The 20,204-nt window shown below is 39.6% G+C and overlaps 1 protein-coding gene and 3 long non-coding RNA genes across 7 annotated transcripts in view; 2 read left to right on the top strand and 2 right to left on the bottom strand.

The window, feature by feature from the left end:
- hspa12a (heat shock protein 12A) overlaps window positions 1-20,204 on the top strand; it is a 172,835-nt gene that overhangs the window by 41,947 nt on the left and 110,684 nt on the right. The gene's annotated exons all lie outside the window — the stretch shown is intronic.
- Window positions 5,685-9,555, bottom strand: LOC140679553 (uncharacterized). The gene is made up of 4 exons (XR_012050968.1): window positions 9,477-9,555; window positions 8,144-8,292; window positions 7,714-7,815; window positions 5,685-6,016 (listed from the first exon to the last, which is right to left on the bottom strand). It is a non-coding gene; the product is annotated as an uncharacterized lncRNA (long non-coding RNA).
- On the bottom strand, window positions 9,571-11,795 carry LOC133610535 (uncharacterized). The gene is made up of 3 exons (XR_009815894.2): window positions 11,642-11,795; window positions 10,082-10,177; window positions 9,571-9,714 (listed from the first exon to the last, which is right to left on the bottom strand). It is a non-coding gene; the product is annotated as an uncharacterized lncRNA (long non-coding RNA).
- LOC133610492 (uncharacterized) lies at window positions 12,029-16,554 on the top strand. Its single transcript, XR_009815890.1, has 5 exons — window positions 12,029-12,118; window positions 12,483-12,584; window positions 12,663-12,701; window positions 14,613-14,735; window positions 14,924-16,554. It is a non-coding gene; the product is annotated as an uncharacterized lncRNA (long non-coding RNA).

Here is a 20,204-nt window from a genome sequence, read left to right as displayed (position 1 = left end):
ATACCTCAATCAAACATGGTAGAAATGTCTGTTACAAGATACTGCAGTAGTAAACAGTAGGGATGCGGTACTCAGTATAATCCTGCACGGGACAACCAACTTTAATTAAAACAAAAATTGTGATATTAATCAAGATCAGATGATATAAAAAAATATATATTTATTTTTTATTTATTTATTTATTTATTTTCCATATCGCCGAGCTCTTTAGTCACCTTCCCAAAGCGACTGAATTTAATCTAGAGACTCACGGCGTAAATGAAACATTTGATTGTAAATAAGTTTAGTATAGTACCTATTTTTAATTGATTAGTACACAACCCTAGTACACACTACACTGACATACACATCGGTGGCTGTCAACGGTCACTCAAATATGTCTGTGTGGAATATAAACACAAATTATTTTTGTTTGGATACATTGTTGTAAAATGTTTGTGCACTGCACATGCATGCCATACATACATATTGTTTACAGCTGAGTGTAATTGTAATTATTAGAAACACAGTGAGGGATCTGTGTGGTCTATATAAGATGATGACATAAAACAACTGAATTGCACCTTGCACTGAACACTTAGTTGAATTGTTTAAGATTTAAGAAGCAGGTGTTGATAAGACTTGTTGTGAGATGTTACTTGATGGTGGTGGTGTAGAACTACTTGTGCGAACAAAAATGGTAATTAAACATGTTTTTTTTCACATCTCTATTTACACCAATTACATAGCACTGATAAGAGTACCTATGAATATTGGTATCGAGAAGGAATAACAATATTGGTATCGGTATTAATAAAATCCCGACGATCCTAACACGGTATATCAAACATTTTTTGAAAAATATATGAACCGTTTGGTTACCTTGACAAGGTTTGGCGCACGCGCATTACTTGGATTGTATGTTTTGCTTTGTGTTACTTTTCAGTTTTTAGTGTGTACGTGCATTCTGGTCATACACATTCACATCTTGAGACAAAGTAGCGCCCTATGATTTCTGTGTTCAATCAACAATAAGTAAGGGCATTACAATAAATAGATATCATCACAATAGTTTCAATCTCACAGAAATTCCTGAGCCATTTTGAAAAATAATAAGCAAGCCTAAGTAGTAAAAGTAAAAGTAGGAACCACGGATTCCTTCCCCTTCAACAGCAATGCTAATCATGTAGACTTTGTGAGAGCCAACATTTACTTTGGGACAAATTATGATCCAGAACAACATTTTGATCCTGAATATAAGGAGGGTGAGCTACAAGTTTTAGAAGCTATGTACTAAACAGATGCAGCTTAAGTGAAACACTAAGCATCATGTAGCCGTATTGCTACCCATAGCAAAAATGTGCTTGCTCATCTGTTGCTTAATCTCGTATCTTGAGAACATTTTGAGCTTCTCATATCTGTCTAATTCTGTGATCAATTGTTTCTCTTTTATTGCTCCTAAGGGACCCTTAGGAGCAATAAATAAGCTAAAAAGAGACAAGACATCACTGAGACAAAGGAGGTTGAGTTGAGACAACCATTTGAGCAATATTTGAGAAGTGGGATACACTGAGGAGAGCTCATATATGTATGCCACTGATCTCAATTATGTCTCATTTATTTTGAAGGAAAATTAAAGAGAAAGAAATGAGATGTATGAGCAATAAAAGAGATCTTATGTATGTCTCTTTCATGTCTTGATTATTTCTCTTAAATGTCTTAACAAAGCCATCATATCTCAAATTTGAGAATAATGAGAACAAATTGAGAGTGCAATTTAAATATTCGTTATCTGACTTAATTAGAAATAACACTAAAAAAATACTCAAATATTGAGCGGTGTATCACTTTATTTGGCTACACACAAATACAAAATATAAGATATGAAAATAGATTAAATACAACAATTTAAATGTAGTTAATTAGTACATACATAATGTACATATTGACATTCACAATAATTAAAACAACATAGAAAACAATATAAAAAAAATAAAACAAATACAAAACTAAATGAATTTAACATTAAGTACTCACTTTGTTGTTGTGAAAAAGTCCGGTGTAGTTTTTTTTAACTCCTTGTTGAGCAAACCATGTACCGTAGTTAAAAAAAACACCTAACTTAATCTCAGTAAGAGGGTGAGTAAATGACTAAATTTCCATTTTGGAAATATTCCAAGGAAAAACTGAAATACATTTATAAAATTGTAACCGTGGTGTTTGGAACTGGTATACATATAAAAAATAATCACACATTGAACACCAAGGATACTTAACATTTTTTACCTCAGGGCCCGACCAACTTTTCCACTACAGAGGGGTCTGGGACCCACTCAAATACAAACACTGAATTAGTCATCTTACACTAAAGTGTATTACAACTGAGTACCATTGCGGCCCATATGGACGGACCACAGCTAAGAAACAGATATTTATTTTGCGGCCCCCAAGGGTATTCGCAGCCAAACAGTGGGCCCCAGCCCTATGATTAAGAAACACTGTTGTAAACAATAGAACAGCCTCCTGCGATAACAATATAACATTTGGTACATAAATGATCATTAAAACATTTTGAAATTGGTTACAAAAGCTACTAATATACCTGATATCTGTTTCGAGCGACTTTCACCACGAGCACAACATCCCAGATGACATAGCGAGAGCACAGGGCTCTCCGTGGTTTGTTGTCGGGTCTGGGAGACGGCGCAGACGGAGGAGGGAGAGGAAGCAGAAGCGTGGCCGCAGGTCCGGCGTCTTGCTCAGGCTTAGGAAACAACCCCACAAGCCACCTCTACCGAGCCTGTTCCTCTCTAATGCCAGATCCCTTGTACAGAAGATGGACGACCTGGAGTTACAACTTGCTGGAAACCGCTATGTTCGGGACTGTTGTGCTATGATTATCACCGAAACCTGGCTTCACCCGGAAATACCCGATGCTAGCATGCAGCTAGCCGGACGCACTCTGCTCCGCCGGGACAGAACTAAGGACTCCGGTAAGAGCAGAGGAGGGGGGCTCTGTATCTACGTGCATGAGAACTGGTGCAACAACGGGACAATCACTGAACAGCACTGTTGCCCGGACGTGGAGTACATGTCTGTTAGATGTCGGCCTTTTTTTCTCCCGAGAGAGCTGTCTGTTGTTATCATCACGGCTGTGTATATTCCACCGGACGCCAAAGTAAACACAGCGCTCTCTCTTCTGCTGAACACCGTCAACGAACAGCAGCGGGCCCACCCCGATGGTGTCCATATCATAGCAGGGGATTTTAATAAGGCCAATCTGAAGACTGTACTCCCTAAGTTCTACCAGCACGTGAAGTGTTCTACAAGGGGCAAGAACACCCTGGACCACATGTATACCAACATAAAGCACGCGTACAGAGCTACACCCCTCCCCCAGCTTGGACAGTCAGACCATCTTTCCCTCCTGCTCTCTCCTACCTACACCCCCATCAGACACCAGGCCAGGCCTATCACAAAGACTGTTATGACCTGGCCTGACGATGCACTCCCCAAACTTCAGGACTGCTTCCAACACACAGACTGGGACCTCTTCCAACAACAGGAGCTGGAGACAGCCACAGGAACGGTGCTGGACTACATAAAGTTCTGCATCGGGAATGTGACTGTGGAAAAAACTATCCGGGTTTACCCCAACAAGAAACCCTGGATGACCAGCCAGGTCCGCACACTCCTCAGGGCCCGCGACGCAGCCTTCAGGTCAGGGGACAGGGCACTGTACAGTGTTGCTAGAGCCGACCTGAAGAGAGGGATTAAAAAAGCAAAGGCGGACCACAGGAGGTGCATAGAGTCCCATCTGTCCAGCAAAAACTCACGGGAGGTGTGGCGGGGCATTCATGACATCACGAACTTCAGAGGCTGCAATATGACAACTGCGGATCAGAGTGTGACACTGGCAGAGGAGCTTAACTGTTTCTTTGCCCGTTTCGAAACCCCCCAGCGACACTCATCTGCTACAGCCCTGCCCCCGCCCCCACCGGGCTCCGGCGCCACTCCACTCACTGTACAGGAGCACAGTGTCAGACGAGTGCTCCTGGCTGTGAACCCCAGGAAGGCTACCGGACCAGACGGAGTACCTGGAAAGGTGCTCAGGACGTGCGCCCACCAGCTCGCTCCCCCCCTCACCAGGATCTTCAACCTCTCCCTGGCTCAGGCAGTCATCCCATCCTGCCTGAAGTCATCTACAATAATCCCGGTGCCGAAGAAGTCTCCCATCACCAGCCTGAATGATTACCGACCAGTGGCCCTCACTCCGGTAATCATGAAGTGCTTCGAGCGACTTGTTCTCCAGCACATCAAGGACCATATCCCTCCAGACTTCGACCCCCACCAGTTCGCATACCGGGCGAACAGGTCCACAGAGGACGCCATCGCTGTTGCTCTCCACTCTGCTCTGAACCACCTGGAGCAGCAGCAGAGCTACGTCCGGATGCTCTCTGTGGACTATAGCTCTGCCTTCAATACAATAATCCCGGACAGACTCTGCAATAAACTGGACACTCTTGGCCTCCCCCCTCTCACAAACGCCTGGATAAGGGACTTCCTAACGGACCGACCCCAGAATGTGAGACTTGGCCCGCACCTCTCATCCTCCCGCACGCTGAGCATCGGCTCCCCACAGGGCTGTGTGCTGAGCCCCCTCCTCTACTGCCTTTACACCCATGACTGCAGTCCGGCCCACAGTGACAACCTTACCGTCAAGTTCGCCGACGATACCACAGTGGTCGGGCTCATCTCCAGGGGTGACGAGGCTGCCTACAGAGAGGAGGTCCTGAAGCTGACGGCCTGGTCTTCGGAGAACAACCTCGCTCTCAACACCAGCAAGACCAGAGAGATCATCGTCGACTTCAGGAGGAGCAGCACCGACCCTGCCCCCCTCTACATCAACGGCGAGCGTGTAGAGAGGGTCCACACCTTCAGGTACCTTGGAGTCCACATCTCTAATGACTTCTCCTGGACAGTCAACACCACATCAATCATCAAGAAGGCTCAGCAGCGGCTACACTTCCTTAGAGTCCTCGGGAAGTACAACCTGAAGCCTGACCTGCTGCTGACCTTCTACCGCTCGTCCATCGAGAGCCTGCTGACCTACTGTATTACGGTATGGTACGGCAGCTGCACTGCAGCAGACAGGGAGAGGCTGCAAAGAGTGGTCAAGACGGCTCAGAAGATCATCGGCCGCCCTCTCCCCTCTCTGACGGTCATCTACACCTCCCGCTGCCTCAACAGAGCCAGTGCCATCATCAAGGACAGCACCCACCCTGGCTCTGACCTGTTCCACCTGCTGCCCTCTGGGAAGCGCTACAGGTGCATTAAAACTAAAACAAACAGGCTAAAGAACAGCTTCTTCCCCAGGGCCATAACCATCCTGAACGGACTGCCCCATTGTCCCTCATAACTGCCTTCTCTTCGGTGCAATAACCCATTCCACCAACCACCCTGTTTTTGTTTTGTTTTTTTCATGTATATATTCATTTCACACCATATTCATTGCACTTCTACATTTTTTATATTTTTATATATTTGCACATAGTTTTTCTAGCATGCACACATCGCACTGTATGGCATGGCCTCAATCTCGTTACCTTGCGTAATGACAATAAAGCTGATTCTGATTCTGATTCTGATTATGTAAGCAGTAACATACTGCGTCATTTCCGTTTTTTATTTGGAAATAGCTTTGTACTGTGAAGGGATATTAGCCGCTAGCTTGTTAGTGAGGTTGCATCAGTGCCAAATTTGCGAGACACAGCACAGCTCAATATGCATTGTCACAGTATAACGTGGTACTAAAAGCTACATCATAGGGCATTTTTATACAATATATACTGCGCAACCCCAGACCAAAATATCAACATGTTTACAAAGGAAACATCCTACCCCAGAATGAACTTGGCAGGTACAAGGGCCTACTTAAAACCTGCTCTTGCCCAACATTTGTTTACCAAAGCTTGCTTGAGCTTGGCCTCCTCAATATTGTCCCAATCAGGAAGGGTACCGCATCTCAGGACATACGCTGTAAGGCAAGAACATAATAATCAGGCATTCGTAATTTTGCCACATCCGAGTTTCTACAGGTATCAAATCTATGCAATGCAATAATAATAATAATGCAAATCTAATTTAATGCTTTTTAACGCCATTTTTTTGGTACTTATAAAAATGTAATGCCCATGTGCGACTGCATATAGTTATTATATATAGTCAAAAGCCTACAATTATCTGTATACACACAGTTGTAAGCATTAGACAAGTTAATTAGTTGAAAAGTTTAGATTAACTGTTACTCTCTCGTGTATTAGAATTGGCTTACAAGACTGTTTAATTGGAGAATGTATTTTTATTTATTTATTTTTCTTGAGTAGCATATAGTGTTTTGACTGTGTGCATGGCCGTAGAATGGCCAATTAAAAGGTTCCATCCATCAAAATATTTAAAGGAGAACTGCACTTAAGCCCTCTAAACAAACATCCAATTCTGCATCAGATGATCAATATAATATACCCATAAGCCATTTTTTTTTGTTGTGTCTGTTTAAAACATGCTGTAAATATATATATATATATTCTCTGAAAATGTCTTATAATAGCCACAAACTGGAGGATACCATTTTACAATTACAATTTGTTTTAAAATAGTTAAAAGGTTTTATAGAATAATAAATGAACATCATACTAGGATTGCAAATTATGCATGTGTTTGGACATGGATGATCGATTTAAACATTTTAGAAAAATACAGAACGGTATTTGGAAAAATGCCAATAAAATGCATTAAAAAAAAAGCTATGTCAATTATATTAATTTGCCGATATTGAATATATTGTATTTTACACCCTCTCTGTTGTTTAAAATGTTTACAGTAAATAGCAAGTTATGTATCAAGTCTCCAGCAGCTGAAGGAACTTTTATTAATTTATTGTGGGAACGTCAGAGAATAAAAGAGTTGTGATCTGCTGTAAAAATTGCCTTGTTTGTCCATCCTAAGCCATAACTTGAGGCGCCTGCGTCACGACAGTTGCTAATGTTAGCCAAGTTAGCTCATATGTGTTGAAGTGGAGGTGATTGAAATAAACGAGTCGTGTATGAAAAAAGCTCAGCTTCCCCATTATCCTGACATGATGTCCCAGTTAAGGACTACACGCCTACAGTGACCAAAGAATGGAAAAGTTTAGGCCCCCAGAGCAGTTTCATTGTGCCGTATTGAGGCAGTGCTTTTGTCGCGTTCCCACCTTACAATACCTCTTGTATGCAGTTTGGCAGCTTCAGACACAGACAGATGTAGCAATTTCGAGGTTCTTAAGTTAATTTTAATTTTAATTTTTTTTTTCCGTTTGACATATTGACTATCGGCCATGTCCTACAATTGTATTACATTTTTTAAATGCCTCTGGACAACGCTTTTAATGCTTTTTATTGCCATTTAAGGCCTTAATTTACACAAAATCCATTTAATGACTTCATGCCTTGTGGAAACCCTGCACATACAGTACACTAATACACACAACCACACTTCAAGTTGATGGACATAACACTATATTGCTTATCACAATGCTAGTTTTTTGGCCAATCACAAACTGTAATTATGTAACATTCAGTTATGCTTCTTGTGTGCTATAATCGATAAGGGATCAAACTTTCTCGTATTGAACTTCTATTTAATTATTGTTACACAATTTTGGCCTGAAAACACCCTCAGTTTGGGAAAACTTACTTAGGATTTCTTCAACTTTTTTCCGGTCAAGGATGCGCTTTCCTGTTCCTGCAGGTTTGTTTCCAGGGCGACCAAAAGCGACAGCATTTTGACACTCCTCAACTGTAAAAAAGTGGTCAAAAAGTGCATGGAATAAACGCATGCAATTGGGCTTTGAAGCATGACTCATGGCAGCAAGGCGGAACAAGGACATGAATCCGCCGCTCTCAGGAAAGAGCTCCTGCTAGCCCGATTGTTGAGGAGGGCCGTCGCTGTATTTGTCACTAACGAGGTCGCCGAGAGTTTGGAGTACGCTGACTTGGTCCGGATCTGAAAGGGAAAAAATAGCACAAATAATACCCGAATGAGAAAATAATGTGTTCAAGGCCAAATAACAAATTTACGTAAACAAAATAATTACATCATGAATAAATTAGCATTAATTACTTGCCTATTTTCAAGAGGACTTCTTCGATTTGTTGCTTTTCTCGCAGGATTTTTTCGAACTCCTCCCAACATCCATCACATGGCGTCCATGATTTTTCTGCCTGCGGTCGATATGAGATAGTGTCCTCGACAGATGGGTTGCCTGCATCTCTCCTGTCAAAAGAGATGTGAAATACTGAACTACAAAAAAATTACTGAAATGACCCACATTTTAACCTCCAGCGGCCAAAGTGGACCTTAGTCTATGTACAGTGAGGAGAACAAGTATTTAATAGACTGCAAAATATAAAACAAAACAAAAAATCACATTGTATGTTTTCAGGTAATTTGCATTTTTCTTCCATGGAATTGATCACCTAGAAACCTCTATTGGGAGTATATTTGAAGTATCAAATATGGATATCATGCAAAAAGATGCACATTAATTACTTTAAAAAAAATTCATACAATGTGATTATGGATTTTTGTTTTGGATTCTATCACTTACAATTGAAGTGTACCTATAATGATAATAATAATAATAATAAAAGTAACAGACCTCAAACTACAAAATCAGCAGTGTATAAATGATTTGTTCTCCTCACTCTATGATGGACGGTACCAATAATGAAAATAAATGTACCATGACCAAAATTGACCATATCTACAATCATTCTGTACAGTACTCCTAAACAAAAACATTTCACATCAAAGACAAAGGAACTGGACCAATACTGAAGATGAAATCTTCTTGACTGCAAGGAAATAGACAACTCACTTAGTCAAAAATACCAACAGATTATGACAGATTTTACAATATTAAGTTATACATAACATTGACTATCCTTCTGTTAAGAAAGTATATATTGTGTAACTATTTTTTTTCCTCAATAAAACTTGTTTATAAGATTTCAGTGTGTGTTCAAGTACTTCTTGAGCACATTTATCAATACTGTAATAACAATTGTAACCATGACATGAAATGTTAATTTTTTTACTCCCTAGTTTTGACACATGAGATTGTAGAGTGGATATTTACACTCTATGAACATTTTGACCATGATTAAAAAGTAATAAAATGATGGCAAATAATTGTTTTCAGGGTCCACAAGTTCAGAACTTTTAATCCTGAAATCAAAGTGGATACAGATGTTGGGGTTTTGGCAATGAAATACATTAAATATTTGTATTTGTCATTCACATACTATTTACTGAAATAATTATTTGATGGCAGATAAAATAATATTTCAGTTAATGCTGTTTTTTTGGTTTGGAAATTCACCAAATTTGATTTTATAAAGATGAAAAGTTTTGAACTTGTAGCCCCATAGGCATGAGGTAATAAATGTCAATCTTACCCATAGGGTGGTGGTGGTGGTCCAACAGTGTTGCTGCCTGTTACAAGTCCCCCGTCACTTTTCCTGAAATATATTCAACAGTTATGGTAAAATTTACCATCTGACCACTTTGCTAAAACAGAATCTCCTGTTCTAAGATCTAAGATCTGCACAGGAGCTTCATCTCTTGACAAAATGTCTGCTCCAGTAAAGATTTTGCCGGTATAACCGTCCTCCCATCTGACGAAGGCCAAACACCCTGAAAGAGAGAGTGCAAAAGAGAAAGTGTTTAACATTTTTTATTTGAGTATAAAAATTTGGACTGGTATTTGTCACCTCATTTGGACAACAATGTTATGATTATTCCCTCTCCCCATCCCTATATGCATTTTAAAGCATATGCAGTAGGGTGAGCTTGCCCATCGCTGTCTTAGAGGTGTGTGGCCTCATTACAATTAGGGTACTGTTACTAACCTTCTTGGGGTTGACTTTCCCAAGGTGGCATTCTCAGCTGTTCTTTAAATACTAAACAAACTAATAAAGTCCTTTTTCCAGTTTGTTAGCTACATGTAACACGGCAATTTGGCTTAACCGTAGTCCGCTTTGCCACACATACAGAGACTTACCAGATTACTCATTTGGGGGAGGAGAATTATGCAGGTCCTTCATTTTCTTTGTGGGAACTCTTAACCTCTTATGTTGTCATTTTCTTTTTGTCCATCCTGTTAATGAAAAAATTAATTTTGTATCACAAACTGGGGATAGGTTGATTGGCAACACTAAATTGACGCGAGTGTGTGAATGTAGTCTGTCGATCTGTGTTGACTTGTCCAGGGTATACACCGCCTTCCGCCCTAGCGCAGTTGGGATAGGCTCCAGCACCCCCCACAACACGGAAGGGAAAAGCAGTAGAAAATAGATAGATGGATGGAACTATTATATAAATGGAAAGTATTTACATATATGGGGTCACTTCATATGGATGTTAACTTTTTGGGTAAATCATATTTAACTTCTGTCAAAAACAAGTAAACAAAATGATTGTTTATGATCGTTCTGGCTATAGTAAAAAAAAACTCAACCCGTACAGTTTAATTCTTATCTATTTTGGGGTGCGGGGGGCTTGATGGCACCTTTTTATAATAGGGTACATATTAATAAAGTTATGGCATTTTTAACAAAAAAGGTCATGAATAAAATATTGAGCCCCAATGACTTTGTATTGAAGAGGTTGACCATAAATTAGTGCATTTTGACCAGGTTAAGACAATCATAACTTTTTAAACATGTATCACAGGAAAATTATTCTTATATTACGTAACTCGTAAGAGGTTCCACAGCCTCCGAAGCAGAACCTCCAGGTTCTGTAACAGCTTCTTCCCTCAGGCCGTAAGGCTCTTGAACGCATCATAATGAAATTATCCCCTCAACTCCCCCAAAATGGATTAACTCGCTGGAATAAAAAAGACAATATAACATACATCCATAAACGTGGACGCATGTGAAAAAGTGCAATATATTTATCTGTACAGTAACCTATTTATTTATTTATATATGCACCTTATTGCTTTTTTATCCCGCACTACCATTAGCTTATGTAACACAATTTCCTTCCTATTTGTACTGTAAAGTTCAAATTTGAATGACAATAAAAAGGAAGTCTAAGTCTAACTAGTCTGATACCTGTCTGATAATGCTAGTTTCATTTAAATGAATGAATGTTTCAAATTTTACACACATAGCTACTTTATTTTCCAATATATATGCAGTTTATATGATCAACAGCGTGATACAATACATACTGGCCACTGCCAGCTAGTAAGCAAATGTACTGCTGCTTTCAAAATGGCGGGGCACATTTGTCAATCATTGAACACTTTTGGATGTCATCTCTTATTTATTACAACTAGCCAGCCATACCAATAAAATGCAGTCCGGACCTTCTTTGTCGATTGTTACTTTACCTACAACAGTATTATAAAAATGTTTAAAGTAAAAACCCCCAAATTAATATGCACTGTATAATCTAATTGTGAAGGTCATTATGTATACTAACATTACTTGCTGGACAGATGCCATTAGCGTTACCGCAACCTCTCAAAGGACCACTCGTTGTCACAACAGTTAAATATTTTCACTTCACAACATTACATGGTTAACCAACTAAAAAATATTAGGATACTTACCTCTCCAAGTCTTCTGTCACAAGCGTTGCGGTTGTCGTTTCCAAAAACGTTCCCGCTTCTTCTTCTCTTTCTTCTTCTTCCTCGTTTTCGTTCGAGGTCGGCGCACACAACGTTAAAATGTTACGCCACCTACTGTTTTTCCGCTTCTTCTTCTTCTGACGTTGATGGCAAACAACGCGTCATGTCCGCCGCTGTCTGATAGAAGGCGTGAATTTTCTGAATTGCCTTCCTTTGAAAGTTACACATAGCCAAAAATGGCTATTTTCAGATGGACATACAAGGAGTAAATCAACTTTATCTAAATTTTGAGATGTGGATCTGTCTCATCAACATTCTCGCGAGATTTGGCACGGCGCCCCATGAATCTGTCCAATCATATTTGCGCTTCTTGGAAAACACGCATGCGCATTTAGTGGGCGAATGTGACTTGTATCGATTGGAGGAAACAATTCAGCATCGAAGGAATAACGACTGAAAGTAAGTAATACCATTTATTGTTTTTGTTTTGGTATTTAAATTACTTTAACACACACGAGTTATTATTCATCAAACTAATGTAACGTCACTGTGTTACGAAAATAGAGCTATAAATGCCGCATTCAACGGCGCAACCACCTTGCTCGAAGCTATGATACTTACCTCCACCGAGGCATCGCAAGTGATAAGATACACTTTATACATCCCATAGTGAAATAACAATGATAGACATAAATGTACAGAGAACATTGGAAGTGGAACAATATAAATGACTGAACATACACTGCTTCAACATAATATAGAGTTTTACATTTACAAGAAGTTCCACTGTGTATTCCAGCAACCGTTGTCTGTATTCACATAGTATTGGAGTGTCAAAATGACAAAACGAAAACCTGCAAAACGATGGAGAAGAACCGGTAAAGAAGTCGACTCAAATAAACGATCAAGAAGGACTGTACAATTGGTGAGTAGACTGGCATAGTGGTGGTGCATTAAACTGGAAGCAGATATAATATGTGATACTTTATTTTTCTTCCTGCAGCCACCAATGTGAATGTGGAGACTGATGAGCAATGTCTAAGTAAGTTATATGTATATGCGTGTTCTTTGTTTATGTGAATTAGTTCTGATTTAGATTTACAGACCAGATAGATGGATAAAAAGCTGTCCACAGTTTGTCAGGAACAAGCATGGAAATATTGCTTTCTTTTACCCTGATTACAGTAGCACATATATGAAGAATGAAACTTGAAATATGAGTTATCTCAGCATGTGTAATTAATCTTCTTTGAACCTTTCATCTTCAAGTTAAGGCTGGTAGGTAACATCAAGTCATGATTAGGGATGTAACAATATCAAAATGTCATGGTATTATATCGTCACAGTGTTAAAGCCACGGTAAGATATTGTTACAAACATGTCAACGTGTGTTAAATGAAGTAGCAGGAATGTTTAGGATAAACACACTTACTGTATTTGAATACAAACATAATGTTCATATGTTGTAGTCCTATTTATTATTATAAACAGGTATTTTAAGTGCAAAGGAATGGTGCAAAATCATCCAGATGACATGGCACCCCAAACCATCACCCAACCATGCAAATTTTGCATTTCCTTTGGAAATCGAGGTCCCAGAGTCTGGAGGAAGACAGGAGAGGCACAGGATCCACGTTGCCTGAAGTCTAGTGTAAAGTTTCCACCATCAGTGATGGTTTGGGGTGCCATGTCATCTGCTGGTGTCGTTCCACTCTGTTTCCTGAGATCCAGGATCAACGCAGCCGTCTACCAGCAAGTTTTAGAGCACTTCATGCTTCCTGCTGCTGACCTGCTCTATGGAGATGGAGATTTCAAGTTCCAACAGGACTTAGCGCCTGCACACAGCGCAAAATCTACCCGTGCCTGGTTTACAGACCATGGTATTTCTGTTCTAAATTGGCCCGCTAACTCCCCTGACCTTAGCCCCATAGAAAATCTGTGGGGTATTGTGAAAAGGAAGATGCAGAATGCCAGACCCAAAAACGCAGAAGAGTTGAAGGCCACTATCAGAGCAACCTGGGCTCTCATAACACCTGAGCAGTGCCAGAAACTCATCGACTCCATGCCACGCCGCATTAACGCAGTAATTGAGGCAAAAAGAGCTCCAACCAAGTATTGAGTATTGTACATGCTCATATTTTTCATTTTCATACTTTTCAGTTGGCCAACATTTCTAAAAATCCCTTTTTTGTATTAACCTTAAGTAATATTCTAATTTTGTGACACACGGAATTTTGGATTTTCATTTGTTGCCACTTCAAATCATCAAAATTAAATGAAATAAACATTTGAATGCATCAGTCTGTGTGCAATGAATAAATATAATGTACAAGTTACACCTTTTGAATGCAATTACTGAAATAAATCAAGTTTTTCAAAATATTCTAATTTACTGGCTTTTACCTGTATATAATGTCCCCTGTTTGAACTTTGTTGTCCCACACTGCGCGGGTTATCATGGGAGATCGAGTTTACTTCTCAGATCAGCCCACTTAATATTGTCAGAAAAAAACACACTGACGGGAGTTCTCGTTTGATAGCGTCACACATCACGACATTATTGTGAGAATTTTGAAACCAAAATAACGCAATATTTACAATAATGTTGCATCCCTCGTCAAGATCCTTTCTCATAGGTTTGGTTTGCTGCTGTGTATTTACTAATCATTGGCATTGTTTATCACTGAAGTTCCACACTTTCTTTTTATAGTGCGTGTTGTATTGTGATGAGTTACATTTAATACTGTGTATTATGTGTTACCACAAACACAGAAGATACGTAAACATGAACTACAATGCGATCAAGATGTGGGAAAAAAGTAAATGCATTCCATTAGCTAGATTTGTATAATGTGTTCAATTTATGTCAACTTGCTTCTTGTTTCGCAATTTTCTTCTTTTCTTTTAATTATTTTAATTTTTAGAGTTTTTTGGTTCCTCTTCTTTGTGTCAGAAGGTAGCAGCAGGGGAACAGAAGGAGCCCAAAACACTGCTCTTCATATGGAACACATCCAACCTCCAGGTGTCCATGCAGGATGTACCACTCTGGAACACCAAGCCTCTCCCTACCAGCCAGGTACACCCACCGTCTTCTGTGTCTAACTAATGTTTTGCTGTGAATTTTGTCACAAAGCATATCCTGCTAAAATATGCCAAACTTTTGAGTGTAAGAATGTGAGCGATATGCTGAGATGTTATACGTTTTGCCTTGTGACAAAATGTTATAAAACACCTTTAATGATTTTTATTCTATTTTAATTTCAGCACATGAAAATATTTCTACTTTTGACTCTATCAAAGACAATGGAAAACCATTTTCCAGATCAGCCCTCATAGATCCTCCTGATGGCCTAACAACTGAACTACATGTCGATGCTGAGTATGATCCATCTCAATCATTTGAGGAATCTCTCCCTGATATGGGGGATTGGATGTACAACGACGGACATATGTTTAATGAAGGATTTGAAGATAGTTTGAGTGAGGAGTGTGCAGAAGAGTCAAATATCAAGGACACAACAGACAAACCATTATATGACAATGCATCAGTAACCTTGGCAGAGTGCCTTCTGATCATCATGGCTTATGAAAACTGTCATAAAGTCACTGATAAGGCCCTATAAGCGATTTGCTGAAAATGTTCAAGTTGCTTTGTCCCGATAGTCTGAATGCAGACTGCTTAAACAGTGTGCAGAAGTTCAAAAACTTTCTTTTATCCCGCTCTGCATCATCGCCTATTTTATTACATAAATACTGCAGTAATTGTTTTGGGCCATTAGAAAGTAAACAAATAAAATGTCTGTCTTGTGGGACCAGTGTGTCAGAAGAAAGATCCTCATCCTTTATAGAGGTTCCAATTAAGGCTCACATAAGGTCATTGTTCCTCAAGCCAGGTTTTCAGGAGAAGCTTAACTTCAGATTAAGCAGAAAGAAGGCAGATGCTAACAACATTGAAGATATATATGATGCAGAAGTTTACAAACAGCTTGTCGATAGGGGTGGTCCTCTTAGTGACCCTAAAAACATCTCACTTGGAACACCGATGAAGACAAAAATTTATATTTGTTAAGGCTCATACATGGTACTCAAAATATACCTATGCAGATGGTAAATGTAGTCAAACTTGTGCAGTCTATTCCTGTTATTTCACAAACTATTAAACCAGGGAATGTCATAGCTGAATTTTACAGACATATGACTAAAGATGATAGTTTCTGTCAGGAAAACAAATATTTGTCTAGGATTAAACTATATGGAGTCCCTAGTGAACTTCTATTGGACACAGTTCACCTCTCTGCATTGCAAATACATGCGGGTCACTGCATCAATTCTGGAACAGTAAGCATCTTTCACAGGGCACAAGTTAAGAGAAATTATCTCACATCAAAACACAATGGTAAAGGTAATAGAAGAAACAATTTTACAGTTTTTTTTTCAAATGACGGACAAACAAAGTATGGACAGATTGATTTCTTCTTTATCATAGCACAATCATGTGCAAAATGGGCCCTCCTTCGTGAATTCAAACATGCAGGGTTTTCTTTGCTGCAAGATAGTGTAACAAATGGTACATGAAGTCATGTTATTCCCCTATTGGAAACCTCTGCCAGTACAGTAGTATGATTGGATGACATATTGGGTAAAGTTGTTTTCCTTGACTTCACATCTGTGCCTGGCATTGTGTTTGCAGTTCATTTCCCAAACACACTTGAAAAGTTTTAACTAATTAAGAACTCAACTGGCCTAAGAAGTCACAAATCAAATATTTGATCATTGTTATAAATGCTCTGAAAATACACACCGATGAGATGTTGCCGTGGATGCTGTAAAAGTCTGTAAATATGTACTGTATATGGAGTATCATTGTTGATTAAGTTTTTGCATTGTCTGTAATATTTCAGCGGCCAATATATTAAAATGTACTTGTTAAATAAAACCGCTGTCTTTTTTAATGAATATTTAGGCCTACTACGCTACTGTATTTTAATATTAGTCCTTATCATGGTGGTTGGAGAGCCAAAGGTTTTCTGAAGTGGTACTTTGTGAAAAGAGTTTGAGAATCACTGCACTAGAAAGTTCACTAATGTTAAAAGGTCTTAAAAAGTGTCTTGTGATCATAACAGTATTGTTTGGGTTCAGTTTTAAATCTCACAATTGTAGTCACTGAGTTACTGCACATGGCGTGTGTATAAGAAATCAACAAATTAAGTAGAACATTATGCATTAAACCATATAGATTACAGACCATATATCCATATTGCCTGAATTAATTATTTATTTGGCATGAGATAAACTGGAGTATGATTGAGGTATAATTAAATTGTGCCAATTAAAATGTATTTTTAATTTATTTTTCCTAAGATAGAAAAGAGGCATATCTGACAACTCAAATGGTGAGCAGTGAGAGACAAAACCAAGTATATCTCTCACTGAGACATCATTGAGACATATTGAAACCAATACTCATCAATTTTCTTTTTGCCGAAATAGAAAAGAGACATCTGAGAACTCAAACAGTGAGTAGTGAGAAACAAAACCATGTATATCTCTCACTGAGACATAATTGAGACATATTGGAGACCAGCTCATTCATCTCTCATTTTGCTCTCAGTTGAAATCGGGAAAAGAGATAACTGTTAGACAACTTTGAGATCTCTCACAGTGCTCACTGTGAGCCTTATTTCTCAGGAGATACATCTGAGAAGAATGAGAAAACTACTTTGGTCTCGATTCGTGCTCTTTTATGTCTAGGAGATGTATATAAGACATACATGAGATCTCATCTTCAATTTTGCTTTGCAATGGGTAAGTGCTAAACAAGAAATATAAACATAATAAAATGATCGCTTATTGTACATTGTCTGCTCTTACTGCATTGACGACTGATAGGATGTCAATATCTTCGATTAAGATGAAGAATAATTCATAATTCCCACGAAAGGTAAAAAAAAGTTGCTGCCTGCAGACACTTGTCTTCTGTTGTAGTGGGTTTGTCTCCATCTCTGGATATGAATTGAATGTTACAGATGAACAACTTCTAGATTATCCAGATGAGAGGTATTATTTACAATGTAGAAAAACTCTGAGCGGAGACACAAAGCAGCAACAGGACATTGCCAGCGTTCTGTCAAATTTGGCAGCTTCCTCAAAAAAAGCAACCATTTGCGTAACTCGATAGTGAGGTCTATTGAATTAGTCAGCCACATAAAAAAATGCTACTTTACGTTTCGGAATGACAATTTGGCTATCAAATAACACCCCCACTGTAGAGTTGTAATTATTATAGGGTTGTAACAACTAATCGATTAAATCGATTACAATCGATTATCAAAATAGTTGGCGATTAATTTAGTCATCGATTTGTTGGATCTATGCTATGCGCATGCGCGGAGGCTTTTTTTGTTTTTGTTTTTGTTTTACAAACCTTTATAAACCTGCAACGTTTACAAACAGCTGAGAAACAATAATCAAAATAAGTACCGCCGCGCTCTCCGGGGGTGGGAGGTGGGCTTGTGGGGGCCCGGATGCCGGTGGGGCGGGGGGGCGGTCTTCCCGTCCGGTTGCAGGGAGTCTCTGGGTCCCTCGGGCAGGGCATCTCGCCTTTCTGCCCGTGTGGAGTGTGGTCTCTCGCTGGCTTGGGGTCTGGCTGTCCCCTGCTTTTCTCGTGCCCTGTCCTCTGCCCGGTGCGTCTGTCTGCGGCCTGCTGCTGGCCCTTGTGGGCGGTGCGGTGGGCCGGGCTCTGGGGTTCCTGTCGCTGGCCGGCTTGGCTGCGTGGGGGCGGTGGTCCCTGGTTCCCTGGGCACCAGGCCTACTGTTTGTGGGTTGGGCTCTCGGGGGGGCTGGGGCCGTGCTCTGGCTCCCACGCACTCTGGGAGTCGAATATATTGTACATACAAATTCACATATGCTCACATACATACATACATACATACATACATACATACATACATACATACATATATAGGTACCTACGCTCCCACATACATACACAAATACAGTACATATTTACATACTTATTTAACATTTAATATACAAACATACACATACTGTACACATACACTCACTGTACAAATACATATACACATTCTGTACATATACATTCACTGTACAAACACATATACACATTCTGTACATATACAAGTACATATGCATACTTACACTCATGCACATAATCACGTTTCATCAAACATATTAACGTTGTTGCCCTAGGGTAAACTGGATATAACACATGGCACACGGACAAAGCTTAACCTATTAATACTATAACAATCTACAAGGTTAATGTAGGTTGCTTCTTTTTCTCCCTCTCCATTTTTCTGCATTCTTTCGTATCTCAAGTTATCATTACGTATATGTATTGTTGCATTTGAACAACTGTATTGTTGATAATAAAGGTAAAGTATTGGTATTGTTCATTTTCAATAGCACTATTTCTATTGGTATTTGAATTGCTGCATTTGTAGTGTAATAATGCTCATTGTCATTTCTGTATTATTTTTTATTTTCGCTAACTGCTTATTTGCTATTACTTTTACCATCATATTTGTACATGTCGTATTTGCTGATGTTGCTCTATTGTTGTTGTTGTTGTTGTTGTTTGCTGCTGTTATTTTTGTCTCTCTGTCTAATCCCCCTCTTGTCCCCACAATTTCCCCCTCTGTCTTCTTTTTTTTCTCTTTCTATCCCCTCCTGCTCCGGCCTGGCTGCACTAAATGATAATATAAATACATTCAATGAAGTCAAATACAAATAAGGCAACAAGAGAAGTATCCTACACTTCTCTTTTGTAAAGTAAATCTGAACAGCCGACATGGGCATCTACATCAACTATATGATTTGCCTGAGAAGCTGGACAGGACATAAAAAAAATAAAAAATAAAGTACAAAAACAGTACAAATCAGGCTACGTCTCATGAGGTAGAGTTGTGTCATGTGCAACTCACGTGACGACGTCGTCTCCTTTGCGGAAACATTCGAAAAATGGCGCAGGAAAACAGTACGGATAGTTTAGCGGAGATACATCTTGAGGTTATTGCTTCAATGGAGAAAAGTGTGCGACCTAAGTCGTCAAAAGTGTGGGAACACTTCACTTTAAAGACTTCAAAGAAGACTGTTTCCTGCAAAATGGCACGGAAGTACAACATTGCTTCAGGAGCACCTGCATGGATGAAGGGAACTCACAGTACGTAACTTTTTAAGTCCATAGTGGCAACAAGCATTCATGAGTTCAGCTTTTTTGTGAGTAACGTTAAAGTTATGCCTTTGTTGCAACGCAGAGCTGATAATGTGTCTCCGGCACATTTGACTCCGTTTTGAGAGAGAAAACGCACGGTTACCAATTTCGAAATAAACGTAACGGACAGAAATATCTCAGGTTGGTTTCATAATGGATCAATGTAGCCAGGCCCGATAAAGCTATCCATCCATCCATCCATCCATCTTCTTCCGCTTATCCGAGGTCGGGTCGCGGGGGCAGCAGCCTAAGCAGGGAAGCCCAGACTTCCCTCTCCCCAGCCACTTCGTCCAGCTCTTCCTGTGGGACCCC

The sequence above is a fragment of the Nerophis lumbriciformis genome, linkage group LG02 (assembly GCF_033978685.3).
Source record: "Nerophis lumbriciformis linkage group LG02, RoL_Nlum_v2.1, whole genome shotgun sequence".
In the NCBI taxonomy this organism is placed as follows: domain Eukaryota; kingdom Metazoa; phylum Chordata; class Actinopteri; order Syngnathiformes; family Syngnathidae; genus Nerophis; species Nerophis lumbriciformis.
The sequence above is the reverse complement of the archived record's forward strand: the minus strand, read 5'-3'. Positions and strand labels throughout refer to the sequence as shown.